The 17825-nt window shown below is 35.1% G+C and overlaps 3 pseudogenes; all 3 read left to right on the top strand.

Annotated features, from left to right (window-relative positions):
• The first annotated feature begins 1959 nt into the window (after positions 1 to 1959).
• Positions 1960 to 3444, top strand: LOC145674039 (BTB/POZ domain-containing protein 6-B pseudogene; annotated as a pseudogene).
• Positions 3445 to 10949: 7505 nt separating this feature from the next.
• LOC145674038 (BTB/POZ domain-containing protein 6 pseudogene) lies at positions 10950 to 12394 on the top strand (annotated as a pseudogene).
• Positions 12395 to 12397: 3 nt separating this feature from the next.
• LOC145674037 (ferritin light chain pseudogene) lies at positions 12398 to 16294 on the top strand (annotated as a pseudogene).
• Positions 16295 to 17825: the final 1531 nt, after the last annotated feature.

Here is a 17825-nt window from a genome sequence, read left to right as displayed (position 1 = left end):
TGTAGTCAAGTTACGCATGGTTGTTTTGATGTTCATGAAATACTGTCGAGACGCTAGCTCGCAGTATGGTGTAAATAAAAAATGAGAAACATTGATGTAAGTCTGAATTTCAGAAAGATGTAATGAAAACCACCTTTTTAGCACAAACACAATTTGGATATGGCATAATATTCAGATTCGCAAAGATTGACTGTCTGTAAATTCGGTCATGATGTGACAAGGTCTGCAACAAAAGAAAGACCAATAGTTAAAGTAACCAACGTCGAGACATGAAACAACGAATTCCATCGTCTGGTAAGGAGAATAAAAACGAGATCTACATTGGAACAGGGTCGGAGTTTTTTATCAGAGTGTTAGACGAGAACTTCAAGTATAAAGATTCGACGGTTAAAAATATTAGTAACTACCATCTTACGATGGTTGGCTTCTAGTCGGCTATTTGTTATGAAGCCGAATTGCCAGTACAAGCTTCGTAGTTTTACATTTTTGGTCGATGTGAGAGCAATATTTCTTCCGTGGTCAACACCGAGAACTAAGACCTTCAAGTGTCCAACAAATTGCAAACGTAGTCCAGAGAGGAATCCTGGATTGGAACATTCGTCGCTCCAGGCAGCCAGAACATCTTAAGGTATGTGTACCTCAACTATAGTGTTACCTGTGATCAAATCTCCAGACACTCGAGTACTGTGATCTGAATTCGTTAGGTCATATCCACTATAACAACACATTACACGTTACACTTTTAATTGGTTACAATACATGAGATTTTACAGATGAAGTGAAGTGTTTCTTTGATTTGCTAAATTATCATCTCGCTAGTGTAATAGATTTATTGAAACCTGCCGATTTCAGATAATGGATAGAAGCAATTTCTCCGCTTCAAAACCCATTCATCCCCAAAAATTATAGGCACGACGCGAGGAGGTTGTCATGGTGGAGATGCTTTTGGTTCGATTTCCGGGCGATGTAGTTGTATTTCGCTATGTCATATTATTAATTAACCCGCCATTGTCATGGTAAAGGCAACATTTGTTTCGATACCCCGGAATATTAAATTATAGATGCAACAATTAAGTTCGTTAAATTTAAAATTAAGTTACTCTTTTGAGTAGACACGTTAAAGGAAATGAAAATTAGTATTATTAATAATAATAAGAATAGGTTAACCCTCACCAACCACTTTCATTGTAGGTTAAGTAAAATTATTTTGGAGTTTAAATTTGATAAATAAATGAGTGAAAATACAGTACTAACTAGAGCACAGAAAGCGAATAAAGGCATACGAGTAGAGTTTAATAATTTATTTAGTTTAGGAACACCTGAAAAACGAAAAAAAAAGGCAAAATACGGAAGTAGAGCCTGCAAGTCTAAGGAGTGATATAGAAAATTGACCTGTGTTTAATTTTCCAAGTAGCCCGGTAGTGACATCATTTTCTGAAGATTATCCATCAATTATTCAGTTTGACGAAAATTTGTTGCATAGTAAAAACGTAAATCATAGTAAAGATAGGAATTCAGAAAGTTAAGATAATAATAGTGAAACAAATACGGCATCGAACGTGGTTTTTTACGGGGATGTAAATAAACTTCCCAAATTTGATTTAGAAAACGATGGGGACATAATATCATTTTTTGACGAGTTTGATGATGCATGCCAAATGGAAGGTGTCGCGGAAAATAAGAGAAAATAGTTACTACCAAGCGTATTTAAAGGTGTATGTAGACAGTGGATCAAGTTGTTTTTAAAGAGAAGAAATTTGGACGATATAACCTATAAAGAATTACAGGAGGAAATAGTTGAGGAGTTTACTCGGACAAACGTAAGCTTAGATACATCAGGAAGATGAGCCGATTATAAACTACGTGTACGATATGCTCGTGATGTGCGAGATATTCGATTCAAAAAAGACAGATAAAAAGAAAATCGGGGTTATAGTTAGTGGATTGCTGCCTTACTACATGGAGAAAGTAGGGACTGTAGCCTACTCGCCTTTGGATAAGTTCGTAGAAGATTTACAAAAGATAGAAAGAAAAATGTGCAAAGTATATCAGAGGGACAGATACAGAAATCAGACAGCTGAAACTCTCAACAGTGGAGGTTTATCGCTGTCCCCGCCCCACAGCATATCTCAGCGAGAAACGATCCAGATCACACAGCCAGCTACTGCTTCACCGAATTTGGGAACATCTTTCAATTTGTTATCAGGAGGACAGTCGACACTAGACCAAAACTGGCAAGCATCCAAGCCCACAATACGGGAACGCAATGCTGCCATGTTTAATAATCAGCTAATGGCTGACGTCCACTTCATTGTAGGAAGTCGAGGTCATACTCAGTGTATCCCAGCTCACAAGTATGTCCTTGACACAGGAAGTTTAGTGTTTTATGAGATGTTCAATGGCGGCTTAGCGGAAAACAAACAAGAGAAAGATGTTCCTGATGTTGAACCATCATCTTTCCTTACTCTTTTCATATACTTATACTGTGATGAGATACAGTTGGAAGCCGATACAGTTCTAGCTACTTTGTATGTAGCTAAAAAGTATATAGTACCTCATCTTGCCAAGGCTTTTGTCAATTATCTAGAAACTAGTTTGACAGTTAGACTCTTCGAAGAGCCGGAGGTTATGCAGAGATGCTGAAAGATGATAGATGCTCAGGCTGAAATAGCTCTTCGATCGGAAGGCTTCGTGGATATCGATAGCAATACACTGGAATCTGTTCTCGCTCGAGAAACTTTAAACTGGAAAGAGACCCACCTATTTGAAGCAGCTCTGAATTGGGCAGCAACCGAATGCGTCCGACGGGATCTTGAGGTAACTGCTCGAAACAAAAGGACTGTCCTTGGAAACGAATTATATCTTATACGTATTCCTACGATGACTTTAGAAGAATTTGCTAATGGGCTAGCTCAACTGGGTACCCTCACACTACAAGAAACCAATTATATATTACTACATTTTACGGCAAGAAATAAACCTTTTGCTTAATTACCCAACCAAAGGACAGAAAGAACTAAAACCACAGGTGTGCCATCGCTTTCACCTATCGCCTATCGAAATAACCAATGGCGATATAGAGGAAGATGCGACACTATTCAACTCAGGGTTGACAAACGTATATTTGTTGTTGGTTTTGGACTTTATAGATTGTCAAATTGAGCTGGTGGTTATAGTGTAAAAATAGAGCTTATGCGTCTAGGACGTGAACTTGCAGATGTTGGAGAACTGCAAAGAAAGGATTCGTTCTTTGGTCCTATAATGAATGCAACCGAACACCCCGAGAATGCAGAGATAAAGGCCGAAAAACAAGCGCGATCGTATGCAGTTAAGGAAGGAAGGTTGTATAGGACTCAGAAGATGGCAGGTGGAACGAAATTATTCTTATGCATTCCGTTCACATTGAGGGAGCAAGTATTTCGAAATTTGCACTTTTCTATTTAAGGTGGAGGACATTATTCCTATACGAAGTGTTATAAACGGCCGTTCGAATCGATATACTTTCCGAACATGAAAAAGTTTTTTCCAGGAGAAGGTCAGCCAGTGCGTTAGTTATCAGATCCAGAAAAGGAAGACAGGGCGGACACCACTTCATGCGCAAACTTATCCAAGCTATATGCCGTTCCAGTTTTTGACTTTGGACGAAATTGGGCCTTTTAAATGGTCTAAAAATCATAGGAATAAGTACATCTTGGTTTTCGTCGATGATGCTACTAGATAAGGGATCGCTTGCGCTGTACCAGCTCTTACAGCAGAGATAATAGCAGAAGTGATATTTGAAGAGTTGATTACTAAACACGGAGTGTCAGAAGTTTTGAACCTTGATAGACTGGCTGAACATCGAAGTCGGATAATGGAAGAATTAGCGGAAAGCTTTGGAATGAAGCTACATTTCGCTAATACAGATGCACATTATGGTATTGATGCTGCTGAACGCGCCATTGCTTCGATTCAGCAAGTGATGAAGCACTACATAGATTAGGAATTCACCAATTGGGATGAAATTCTACCATGCATCGTGTTTACGATGAACACCCAAGTACACGATGGAACAAAATATTCGCCATATTATTTACTGACAGGGCGTGAACCAAGAACGTTCCTTGAAGAAGATCCTGACATACCCTGCGAGTATATAGAGAACGAAGTGCGAATACAGGCAGCAAAGGAAGCACGGAAAATAGCATACCGAAAATTACAGAAAAGATTCAAATCCCAGAAGAAACAGATTGAGAAGAGGTATCCCCAACCAACGTTTGACGTGGGTCAACAAGTATGGATCAAAGAGATGCCGCGAGACGGTATCCCAGCATTTTTTGGATGACGGTTTAATATTAGAGGAGTTATTTTGGAAAGGATGAACAATAATTCGTACAAGGTAAAATATGAAACTGCGAAAGGTCAGGAGAAGTTTGACACTATTGACATCCGAAGACTTAAGCCGTTTGTAGGACGAAAGGAAGGAGGAAGTGACGATGAGGATGAGCAGAATTCCGATAGTGACGACTAGGAGAATGGAAAATGGAGAGTTATGTTTTACGATATTTTGGTAGTTAAAAAAATATGTATTTATAAGTTTGGACTATCTAAAGCAGGATACCTGTAAGCAAAATGATTTTATCGGTGCACTGCGAGTTGAACTGCAGGAGAACAACTAAAGTCTTTCTGAAACCGAAGGATATGTAGGTTTCAATCAATAAATTCTGAACCTTTAAACGTGTTTTGTTTACAGTAATTAGAAAAAGTAGGATTATAGAGATTTTATTTAAATTAGACAAATATTATTGATGGATTCGTATAACGGAATATCTAAGGTGCAAATACAATATAAACAAATAAATAAATAAATGAAATAAATATAGAAATAAATAAATGAATAAGTAAAAATTAAATTTATAACAACTAAAACATAAATGAATAAAGTAATTCATTAATTAGAATAAATTAAGTAATTGGAATATGTCAAAGGTATACTTAATGAAATATCACTACGATCAAAATAATGTAGATTTATTATTAAAAACGCCAATAATTTATGACAGTATTATATCTATTACGTACAATGTAATATCAATATGATATTTAATAAATACCACTAGGATATTCTATGAATTGCCTGAGGCAGTATACTTAGCCGAGGAAAAATATCATTCGTTAGATAAGACAAAATGTGAATTCAAAAGTTTTCTTTATTTCTGTGAGAGTATCACGTTGGATGATGAAGTAAAATGCTTAAACAATATTGTGCTTATCAACTCATTGGAAGGGTGTCAGCAAAATTAGGAATTTTTTTAAGAAAACTGGTCTTTAGATATACACAAGCAGGTGTTATGTATTCTTCTTTACAAGAAAGATATATGAGGAAAGTAGGTGTACATCGAGAGATTACTTCCACGGAATTAGAACATGGAAATAATAGGTCATATTTTGTTTAATACGATAAATTTATTAATATTATTATTGGCGACTTCGTTATCCCAACGAAACAGGTTATACAAGTACAGAATAAACATCTTCAATTAATGGGTAATTGGACAGACAAGTGATTTTTTTCTAAACACACACAGGAATTAAACGTACTGACCGAAAAATTATTAAAGTTAAAAGTAGACACGACTGTTCCAGATTTAAGATTAAAAACGGTTTATATAATGTATGTGGTAGGTGGAAATATTTGCGTTAATCATAACTACGTTGCTTGTAGTACTATATTGTAGACTGTAAAAGTCAATCCATAAATATAAAATACAGAACCAAGAGATATAATAATAATAATAATAATAATAATAAGAAGAAGAAGAAGAAGAAGAAGAAGAAGAAGAATAGAAAAGTAATAATATAAACAATGGTGAAGGTAAACAATGTTGTTTGCGCCTTGGATTCAAAAAATCATATAAAATAAACATTTTTGAGTATGGAGAAAATATTTTTTTAAAAAATAGAAAATCCTGGAAAGTAAATTATAAATTAGGACAACAAACAATTGAAAATATGGAAAGAAAGCATGTGAGGATACTTACGAAACAGCATTGGTAGTTGTTAACCATAGATCTGTAAGGCTAGACAATAGGTGAATTGATCCTAGAGTCCTTGCGTCCATTGGTTCAATGTATATTAATAACCGAACGGAGGAATATGAATAGAAAGTAAAACGGTAACATCTTGAAGTCCAATTATGCGAAAAAGTAATAAAAATAGAAAATAGATAAGCCTAGACCATCATAGACAAGGCTAGAAAACATCAAACAAATATAAGAAATAACTAGGTTTAATAGTAAGCAAACATCTGTGAGGCAAATAGCTGAAAGTTAGTACAAACAACGAAAATAAGTTATAATAAAATAGTAATAAAGGTAGAAAATAAACCATTACTATTGTTACAAGAAAGCAAGTTAAATGTATTCAAAATTTTATGTAAAGATTGTATTTTATTACCAAGTCAAAATTTTGTTAACGTTATTTTTTTTAAAAAAAACAAAGAATTAGATAATAATAATAATAATAATAATAATAATAATAATAATAATAATAATAATAATAATAACATATTAATAATAATAATTAAACACATATTGGTATATTGAGGAATTTAAATTACATTATTCCTGGCACATGGAACAGAGATGATGTTTGCAGGATGTTAATCAGTGAAATAAATCACGAGAACCCGCGAGAGACTACAGTCATAATGGCAGCCATAGCTCTTGAGTTCTCTTCACGTCTCAGGGGGCGGAGCTTGCGGAAGAATGATGGAAGCTTAATTAAACCAGGCCTGCGCGAAATGAAAAGAGCATTTTGGACAAATAACGATGCAATATGTAGTAATTACGAGTTAATAAATGATTTTAATGATGAGAAAAGATAAAAGAAAGATTAATAGACGTATTATTATATGATTACCTACTTACGAATAGTTAAAATGTGTATTTATGAATGTAAATATGAGTGACGATTAGTCTCGTTATGAAGACATTAAAAAAAGAGAATAAAATAGAAGTGAATAGAAATAATATGTAATATTAGTGGATTTATAGCACTAAGTAGATTAAATAGGAATACAAAATAGTTAATTGCATGCAAATATGCATTTTTGTACATCAAGGAAAGCAATGTAAAAATAGAGAACTAAAAACTAGGCCTACTGGAAGAATGGTTTGAGATTTCAGCCAATGGAGCGCAGCAGACAAAACTTAGACACTTAATGATAATTAAGAATAGTTTAGAATAGATAAGATAGATAAATATAGAACAAGAATAAAGCCTCATACCTAGTTATACCTTATATTTTACAGAAATTGGGCATGATGGAAAGGAAAGCAGTTATTTTGAATGTAATTATGGCAGTGTTAGGGATTTTAGTAATTTTCGTAATGTTAGTGACGAGGTACCTATTATGTAGATTAAGGAAAATAGACAAAAAAGAGACGAAGGATTTCTAAAAATATTCAAATGGAAGACACGGAGAGTGCCTATGAACAGCCAAGGTTAGGGGCACACAAGAAAAGCATTCATTATTTGAGAACACCAGTATACGCAAAATTTCACAAACAACACACTGAAAAACACTTAAAATTACACATATCAGATCACAGCACTGAGGTAATGGAGAAATCACATAAAAACACGAATATATGGAGGTCACATTTTCGAACTTCACTGGACATTTATATTAACCACAGTGGTAACGACAAGGACGTGAATGTTGTGGGTGCCGATACGAACTTAGTGAATGGTAATAGCCACGAACTTCTCAAAAGTCGGAGAAACCGAAAGAATACTTTGTTCCGTGTTCAGTTATAATTATATAGGAAAATAACGAATGTTTGGGGGGAAAACCGGCGACAATAGGAGGACGCGTTTAGTACACATGGTGATGTGGAACGGAACTGAAGCCACGTAAAAGCTTCATGGTCAAGGTGAATCGAGAAACCCTAGGTCAGCATTTTACGTCAAAGTTAAGATTCAGAGTTGCCAAATTCCCATTACTTAATTGTATGATTTTGTGCAGTGAAAATTAAGTGCTATTATTTTAAAAAATTATAACTATTATACCAAGAATTGCAGAAATATAATAAGGAAGTGCGTTGATTTGTTTCATTTGTGTTTTTGGTGTTTAAAGTGAAATTAAATTGTGTGAGAAATGATAAACAGAAGAGAAGTAATTCTGATCAAATCAGCCGAGTTGCCAAATTCCCATAACTTAATTGTATGATTTTGTGCAGTGAAAATTAAGTGCTATTATTTTAAAAAATTATAACTATTATATCAAGAATTGCAGAAATATAATAAGGAAGTGCGTTGATTTGTTTCATTTGTGTTTTTGCTGTTTAAAGTGAAATTAAATTGTGTGAGAAATGATAAACAGAAGAGAAGTAATTCTGATCAAATCAGCCGAGTCGGAAGTTATGATTCGGACTTTGGGACGAATAGCTGTGGAAATTTCCAATCAAGTCGAAGCAAAAGTGACAAGAAAAGATATATATGTATCTTGACCAAGTGCAATGGACAGGGTTTACGCCAACAGATGGCGTGAACGTTTATTTCCATTGGTTAAATACACGCTATGGACGTTTTTAAAAAAACGAAAATGTACATATTTCAAAAATAAAAAAGAACATGTTTGATGTATAAAAAATTAATAAATGGAAGAAAAATAAAATATAGAGCATAGATATGATAGGTAATGGGAACCATCTGTAATTTGCATATGTATTATATTTAGGTTGTTGGAAATGTATTCAATTTTTATTGTTGATTGTTACGTTAGTCAATTTCCAAAAGGAAATCTAGTCGCTCACGATGTTCCCTCACTTTTGAGGGGGGCAGGTAGATACATGGATAATAATATTAAATTATTATAAGTTATTTATTAGTGATTGGCATAATTGCAATTAAAAGGAAGTCAAGTTTTGAGTTATGAACTACAAAGAAAGATGTGAAATTGTGATATGCTGGAATGACACGTGTTATTGTTATTGTTTGTTTATGTAATCAAGTTACGCATGGTTGTTTTGATGTTCATGAAATACTGTCGAGACGCTAGCTCGCAGTATTTTGTAAATAGAAATTGAGAAAAATTGATGTAAATCTGAATTTCTGAAGATGTAATGAAAACCACTTTGTTAGCACAAACACAATTTGGATATGGCATAATATTCAGATTCGCAAATATTGACTGTCTGGCAATTTGGTCACGATGTGACAAGGTCTGCAACAAAAGTTTGACAAATAGTTGAGGTAGCCAACGTCGAGACATGAAACGACGAATTCCATCGTCTGGTAAGGAGAATAAAAACGAGATCTACATTGGAACAGGGTCGGAGTTCTATATCACAGTTTTAGACGAGAACTTCAATTATTAAGATTCGACGGTTACAAGTATTAGTAACTACTATCTTACGATGGTTGGCTTCTAGTCGGCTATTTGTTATAAAGCCAAATTGCCAGTACAAGCTTAGTAGTTTTACATTTTCGGTCGACGTGAGAGCAATATTTTTTCCATGGTCATCATCGAGAAATAAGACCTTCGACTGCCCAACGAATTGCCAACGTAGTCCAGAGAGGAATCCTGGATTGGAACATTCGTCGCTCCAGGCAGCCAGAACACCTTAAGGTACGTGCACCTCAACTATAGTGTTACCTGTGATCAAGTCTCCAGACACTCGAGTACTGTGATCTGAATTCGTTAGGTCATATCCGCTATAACAACACATTACACGTTACACTTCTAATTGGTTACAATACATGAGATTTTACAGATGAAGTGAAGTCTTTCTTTGATTTGCTAAATTATCCTCTCGCTAGTCTAATAGGTTTATTGAAACCTGCCCATTTCAGGTAATGGGTAGAAGCAACTTATAAGCGTCACAACCCATTCATCCCCGAAAATTATAGGCACGACGCGAGGAGGGTGTCATGGTGAAGATGCTTTTGGTTCGATTCCCGGGCGATGTATTATGTATTCCGCTAAGTCATATTATTAATTAACTGACAATTGTCATGGTAAGGGCAACATTTGTTTCGATACCCCGGAATATTAAATTATAGATGCAACAATTAAGTTCGTTAAATTTAAAATTAAGTTACTCTTTTGAGTAGACACGGTAAAGGAAATGAAAATTAGTAATAATAATAAGAATAAGAATAGGTTAACCCTCACCTAACACTTTCACCATAGGTTAAGATTTAATAAATAAATGAGTGAAAATACAGTACTAACTAGAGCACAGAAAGCGAATAAAGGCATTCGAGTAGAGTTTAATAATTTATTTAGTTTAGGAACGCCTGAAAAATGAAAAAATAGTCAAAATACGGAAGTAGAGCCTGTAAATCCAAGGAGTGAAGTAGAAAAAGTACATGTGTTTAATTTTGCAAGTAGACCGGTAGTGAAATCATTTTCTGAAGATTATCCATCAATTATTCAGTTTGACGAAAATTTGTTGCATAGTAAAAACGTAAATCATAGTAAAGATAGGAATTCAGAAAGTTAAGATAATAATAGTGAAACAAATACGGCATCGAACGTGACTATTTACGGGGATGTAAATAAACTTCCCAAATTTGATTTAAAGAACGATGGGGACATAATATCATTTTATGACGAGTTTGATGATTCATGCCAAACGGAAGGTGTCGCGGATAATAAGAGAAAATAGTTACTACGAAGCGTATGTAATTGTGTATGTAGACAGTGGATCAAGTTGTTTTTAAAGAGAAGAAATTTGGACGATATAACCTATAAAGAATTACAGGAGGAAATAGTTGAGGAGTTTACTCGGACAAACGTAAGCTTAGATATAGAGGAGAGAATCCGGGAACGGTTACATCAGGAAGATGAGCCGATTATAAACTACGTGTACGATATGCTCGTGATGTGCGAGATATTCGATTCAAAAAAGAAAGATAAGAAGAAAATCGGGGTTATAGTTAGTGGATTGCTGCCTTACTACATGGAGAAAGTAGGGACTGTAGCCTACTCGCCTTTGGATAAGTTCGTAGAAGATTTACAAAAGATAGAAAGAAAAAAGTGCAAAGTATATCAGAAGGACAGATACAGAAATCAGACAGCTGAAACTCTCAACAGTGGAGGTTTATCGCTGTCCCCGCCCCACAGCATATCTCAGCGAGAAACGATCCAGATCACACAGCCAGCTACTGCTCTCACATCTCCTCTTGCTTCACCGAATTTGGGAACATCTTTCAATTTGTTATCAGGAGGACAGTCGACACTAGACCAAAACTGGCAAGCATCCAAGCCCACAATACGGGAACGCAATGCTGCCATGTTTAATAATCAGCTAATTGCTGACGTCCACTTCATTGTAGGAAGTCGAGGTCATACTCAGTGTATCCCAGCTCACAAGTATGTCCTTGCCACAGGAAGTTTAGTGTTTTATGAGATGTTCAATGGCGGCTTAGCGGAAAACAAACAAGAGAAAGATGTTCCTGATGTTGAACCATCATCTTTCCTTACTCTTCTCATATACTTATACTGTGATGAGATACAGTTGGAAGCCGATACAGTTCTAGCTACTTTGTATGTAGCTAAAAAGTATATAGTACCTCATCTTGCCAAGGCTTGTGTCAATTATCTAGAAACTAGTTTGACAGTTAAAAATGCTTGCTTGCTTCTAAGCCAATCGAGACTCTTCGAAGAGCCGGAGGTTATGCAGAGATGCTGAAAGATGATAGATGCTCAGGCTGAAATAGCTCTTCGATCGGAAGGCTTCGTGGATATCGATAGCAATACACTGGAATCTGTTCTCGCTCGAGAAACTTTAAACTGGAAAGAGACCCACCTATTTGAAGCAGCTCTGAATTGGGCAGCAACCGAATGCGTCCGACGGGATCTTGAGGTAACAGCTCGAAACAAAAGGACTGTCCTTGGAAACGAATTATATCTTATACGTATTCCTACGATGACTTTAGAAGAACTTGCTAATGGGCCAGCTCAACTGGGTACCCTCACACTACAAGAAACCAATTATATATTACTACATTTTACGGCAAGAAATAAACCTTTGCTTAATTACCCAACCAAAGGACAGAAAGAACTAAAACCACAGGTGTGCCATCGCTTTCACCTATCGCCTATCGAAATAACCAATGGCGATATAGAGGAAGATGCGACACTATTCAATTCAGGGTTGACAAACGTATATTTGTTGTTGGTTTTGGACTTTATGGATCGTCCAATGGAGCTGGTGGTTATAGTGTCAAAATAGAGCTTAAGCGTCTAGGACGTGTACTTGCAAATGTCGGAGAACTGCAAAGAAAGGATTCGTTCTTTGGTCCTATAATGAATGCAACCGAACACCCCGAGAATGCAGAGATAAAGGCCAAAAAACAGGCGCGATGGTATGCAGTTAAGGAAGGAAGGTTGTATAGGACTTAAAAGATGGCAAGTGGAACAATATTACACTTATGCATTCCTTTCACATTGAGGAAGCAAGTATTTAGAAACTTGCACTTTTCTATTTACGGTGGAGGACATTATTTCTACACGAAGTGTTATAAACGACCGTTCAAATCGATATACTTTCCGAACATGAAAAACTTCTTCCAGGAGAAACTCAGCAAGTGCGTTAGTTGCAAGATCCAGAAAAGGAAGACAGAGCTGACACCACTTCATGCGCAAACGTATCCAAGCTATATGGGGTTCCAGTTTGTGACTTTGGACAAAATTGATACTTTTAAGCGGTCTAAAAATCATAGGAATAATCTTGGTTTTGGTCGATAATGCCACTAGATACGTAATACGCGGTTATAATTAGTATCTGAAATAAAGTATGCTCACTCCATATACGTTGCAATCTGTGGGATAGTAATTCGTTGTAATTCATATTGCGGTCCATTTAACCCGGATCAATATCACATCTCACAGTATTTCAGAGTCAAATGTCTTCCTTTGGTTCCTGCCGTGTGTTATTTTATGGAAGGTATAGTTTAACTAGCTAACAAGGATTAAAAGGACAACAACAGTTTATATACTCAGTGTTTCCTATCTTACTAGCGCTTAACTAGCTAAAGTAACTAATTACATTTCTCATTGCTGTCGTAAGAATGCGTGAAAGGAGCGTGTGATATATGTTTATTTTGAATATCTAAACTAAAGTATATTTATGTGTAAACAAGAATTAGAAAGACAACAACAATAATAAAACTAAACGTCTGTTACATATTAAAATAGCTTTTAACTAGCTAAAGTAACTAATTACATTTCTCATTGCTGTCGTATGAATGAGTAAGAAGCGTGTGATATGCTTTTATAATTAATATCTGAAATAAAGTATGCTCACTCCATATACGTTGTAATCTGTGGGATAGTAATTCGTTGTAATTCATATTGCAGTGAATTTAACCCGGATCGTGATCACATCTTACAGTATTTGGGGGTGAAATGTCTTCCAAAGGTTCCTGCCTTGTGTTGGTTTATGGAAGGTATAGATTAACTAGCTAACAAGGATTAAAGAGACAACAACAGTGTAAATACTCAGTGTGTGTTACCTCTTTTACTAGCGCTAAACTAGCTAAAGTAACTAATTACACTTCTCATTGCTGTCGTAAGAATGCGTGAGAGAAGCGTGTCATATGCGTTTATAATTAATATCTGAATTAAAGTATACTCACATATACATTGTAATCTGTGGGATAGTAATTCGTTGTAATTCATTTTGCAGTGCATTTAACCCAGATCATGATCACATCTTACAGTATTTGACGTCTGTGAAGTTGTCCCGCCCACTTAAGGAATTTTTCTTTTTTTATCTACATCGTTAGTTTATCGTTAGTTTACGTTAGTTTTGCTAAAACTATCGTTAGTTTCGCAAAAATAACGATTTTATTCGAGAAATAAAGTTTCCCGCCAACTGTGAATTAGCCCGCCCATATTGAATTCTCATAAAATTCCAACTCACATCGTTAGGTTATCATTAGCTTACGTTAGTTTTGCTAAAACTATCGTTAGTTTCGCAAAAATAATAATTTTATTCGAGAAATAAAGTTTCCCGCCAACTGTGAATTAGCCAATCCATATTGAATTCCCTTAAACTTCCTACTCATATCGATAGTTTAGCGTTAGTTTACATTAGTTTTGCTAAAATTAACGTTTGTTTTGGAAAAAATAACGATTTTATTTGACAAATAAAGGTTCCCACCAAATGCAAACCCTAACAGCACATTTACATAACAATCATACGTAAGAAGTATATAAGGCACAAAGTGGACACATTCTCATGTACTGTACCTGAGGGAACATGATAGGCGTATGCCTGCTATGTAATTGTGTTTACATTTGGCGGGAAACTTTATTTCTCGAATAAAATCGTTATTTTTGCGAAACTAACGATAGTTTTAGCAAAACTAACGTAAACTAACGATAAACTAACGATGTAATATGAAAAACTTTTGAAATTCGTTTGTGGGCGGGGAACCGTGAAGTTGGCCTGCCCATTTATTTCTCGAATAAAATCGTTATTTTTGCAAAACTAACGATAGTTTTAGTAAAACTAACGTAAACTAACGATAAACTAACAATGTGAGTTGGAATTTTATGAGAATTCAATATGGGCGGGCTAATTCACAGTTGGCGGGAAACTTTATTTCTTGAATAAAATCGTTATTTTTGCGAAACTAACGATAGTTTTAGCAAAACTAACGTAAACTAACGATAAACTAACGATATGAGTTGGAATTTTATGAGAATTCAATATGGGCAGGCTAATTCACAGTTGGCGGGAAACTTTGTTTCTCGAATAACATCGTTATTTTTGCGAAACTAACGATAGTTTTAGCAAAACTAACGTAAACTAACGATAAACTAACGATGTGATATGAAAAACTTTTGAAATTCGTTTGTGGGCGGGGAACCGTGAAATTGGCCTGCCCATTTATTTCTCGAATAAAATCGTTATTTTTGCAAAACTAACGATAATTTTAGCAAAACTAACGTAAACTAACGATAAACTAACGATGTAGATGAGAAAAAGAAAAATTCATTAGGTGGGTGGGACAACTTCACAGAGGTCAATATTTGGGGGTCAAATTTCTTCCAATGGTTTCTGCCCTGTGTTGGTTTATGGAACATATAGTTTAACTAGGTAACAAGGATTAAAGGGACAACAACAGTTTAAATACTCCATGTCTGTTACCTATTTTCCTAGCGATTAGCTAGCTAAAGTAACTAATTACTATAGTGCACGAACAAGTGCAGAATATAGTAGTTCGTGAACATTAAGTAGAAACTTGTATTTAATCGGTCGCCTTCTGTGCTAGTGAGTGCAATGGTGACGTTTTACAAAATAGTTGTACTAGTGTGCATTATACTGTTATATTGGTCTCCACGATTTATCAAGGATTGTGTTTGGCTATAGGAAAACCTTGATAAAATTGACAAAAGTTCACTCCGTCACATTTGTATTTGTCTTGCAATAGTTTGGAGAAGTGTTGAAAGAAGGGACACCATGAAGATAGAAATACTTATTTGCTGCCTGTTAGCTGTTGCAAGTGCAGAAATAACTGAATTCTGTTACAATGACGTCGTAGGATGCGGAACGGGAGGAAATGAGCAACCAGATCTTAGTAATTCTAATGCAAGAATGGGGCGTTTGGCAATGCTCTTCCTGACTTGCAGAGTTTCGTCAATCATCACATCAACAACAGTTTCCAGCATCTACTTTTTTCAACGCATATAGCTAACTACGAGAGCAACAGAGAAGGCTTCGAAGGGTTGTATCGCCAATTGTCTGACTCAGCATCGGAGAACGCCATTGATTTAATAAAATACATTGGAAAACTAGGTGGAGAAATGGACTTTAACAGAAGAAAGAAAAGCAAGGCACAGGATGAGGTTCGAATGCAAACTTATGAATTGTATGAATTAGCAAGCTTGGCCAAAGCAGTCGACACTGAAAAGGTTTTGGCAGAATAAGCTCATCTGATTCATGCTAAAGTCAGTCGAGCAAGCGAACATCACGATCCAGAAGTTGTTTCATATTTGGAGAATAATTTCCTGCATAAGCGCGCTGACACAATCCGAGATCTCGCTGGCTACAGCAACGATTTGAAGAAACTTCTTCTGAAGGGCAAACAGGCTAGCTTAGCTGAATATCTTTTCGATGAATATTTGCAGTCGAAGTAATTTCAACCAGCCCCAAAAAATATACTTCTTTTTAAGTTAGATGTTTTTATTGAATAAGCCAAGTTAAGTTATATTTATTGCCAGTCATGTCTTTTTCTTTTCCCTGAAGTATTCATTTTGTCAGATCATGGTGTTACATATGTATAATACATACTGAAGTTATATACACTTCAAAAGAGACTGAAGTTTTGAGTATTGTATTTTCATTGTGTGTAATTCATGATGTACAGGTGTAATATAATTTGAGCAAATGCACATCTTGATATAATTCAGAACTTGAATGTGATTTATATGCCATTGTTTTTCAAATATTTTAAGATATGTAAATAAAGACAGATTTCCGTTCAAACAGAAAAAAAATTACATTTCTCATTGCTGTCGTAAAAATGCGTGAGAGAAGCGTGTGATATGCGTTTATAATTAATATCTGACATAAAGTATGCTCACTTCATATACGTTGTAATCTGTGATATAGTAATTCATTATAATTCATATTGCAGTGAATTTAATCCGGATCATGATCACATTTTACAATACTTTGGGGTCAAATGTCTTCCAATGGTTCCTGCCCTGTGTTGGTTTATGGAAGGTAAAGTTTAACTAGCTAACAAGGATTAAACGGACAACAGTTTAAATACTCAATGTGTGTTATCTATTTTACTAGGGCCTAACTAGCTAAACTAACTAATCACATTTCTCATTGCTGTCGTAAGAATGCGTGAAAGGAGCGTGTGATATATGTTTATTTTTAATATCTAAAATAAAGTATATTTTTGCGTAAACAAGAATTAGAAAGACAACAACAATAATAAAACTAAATGTCTGTTACCTACTTAAATAGCTTTTAACTAGCTAAAGTAACTAATTACATTTCTCATTGCTGTCGTATGAATGCGTGAGAGAAGCGTGTTATATGCGTTTATAATTAATATCTGAAATAAAGTATGCTCACTCCATATACGTTGTAATCTGTGGGATAGTAATTCGTTGTAATTCATATTGCAGTGTATTTAACCCGGATCATAATCACATCTTACAATATTTGGGGGTCAAATGTCTTCCAATGGTTCCTGCCCTATGTTGGTTTATGGAAGGTATAGTTTGACAGTGTTATAATTGAAAGTATAATTGATGCTACGTATAATGTAATAGGTACTTAATGTTTTAAGTAAAAATATGAGAAGATATCGTATATTTGACGAAGTTGATGATGCATATGTATGGTTTCCTTTTTTAATTATTATAATGTGCATTTATCTGCGGAGCTCAGGGATTGGTATCAGAGATGTGTTCACGACGAAATTGTCTTATTTTACTTCACTTTTTTTTTCTTCATACCTCGCAGTAGCTTTGCGACTATAACACTACGTGTAAATTTTCATTGTTTCTAACTCTATGTATCGAACACACGTATTTATTCTTTTTGTCATTACATTGTAATAGAGCGGAAAATGGAAGCGAGTGAATTACAAGAAAGAAAAGAGTAAATATATTTTTCATTGAAATAATTTTAATGTTTCTTACATCGCCTCGTTTTATTATATAATCGCTACCAGGTTATAGAAGTACTTTTTTGTGTACGCCCTGTATATTTCGTAAACACAGTGATTATTTTTTCGATTTATACTTTATTGTGCGACGCATACAAGTTCTTTCTTCGGTGGGAATTGCTTCTTTCCCACACAAC

Source organism: Thermobia domestica, chromosome 17 (genome assembly GCF_964235325.1).
Source record: "Thermobia domestica chromosome 17, izTheDome1.hap1.1, whole genome shotgun sequence".
Classification (NCBI taxonomy): domain Eukaryota; kingdom Metazoa; phylum Arthropoda; class Insecta; order Zygentoma; family Lepismatidae; genus Thermobia; species Thermobia domestica.
Note: the sequence above shows the minus strand (reverse complement) of the source record. Positions and strands in the feature narration are given on the sequence as shown.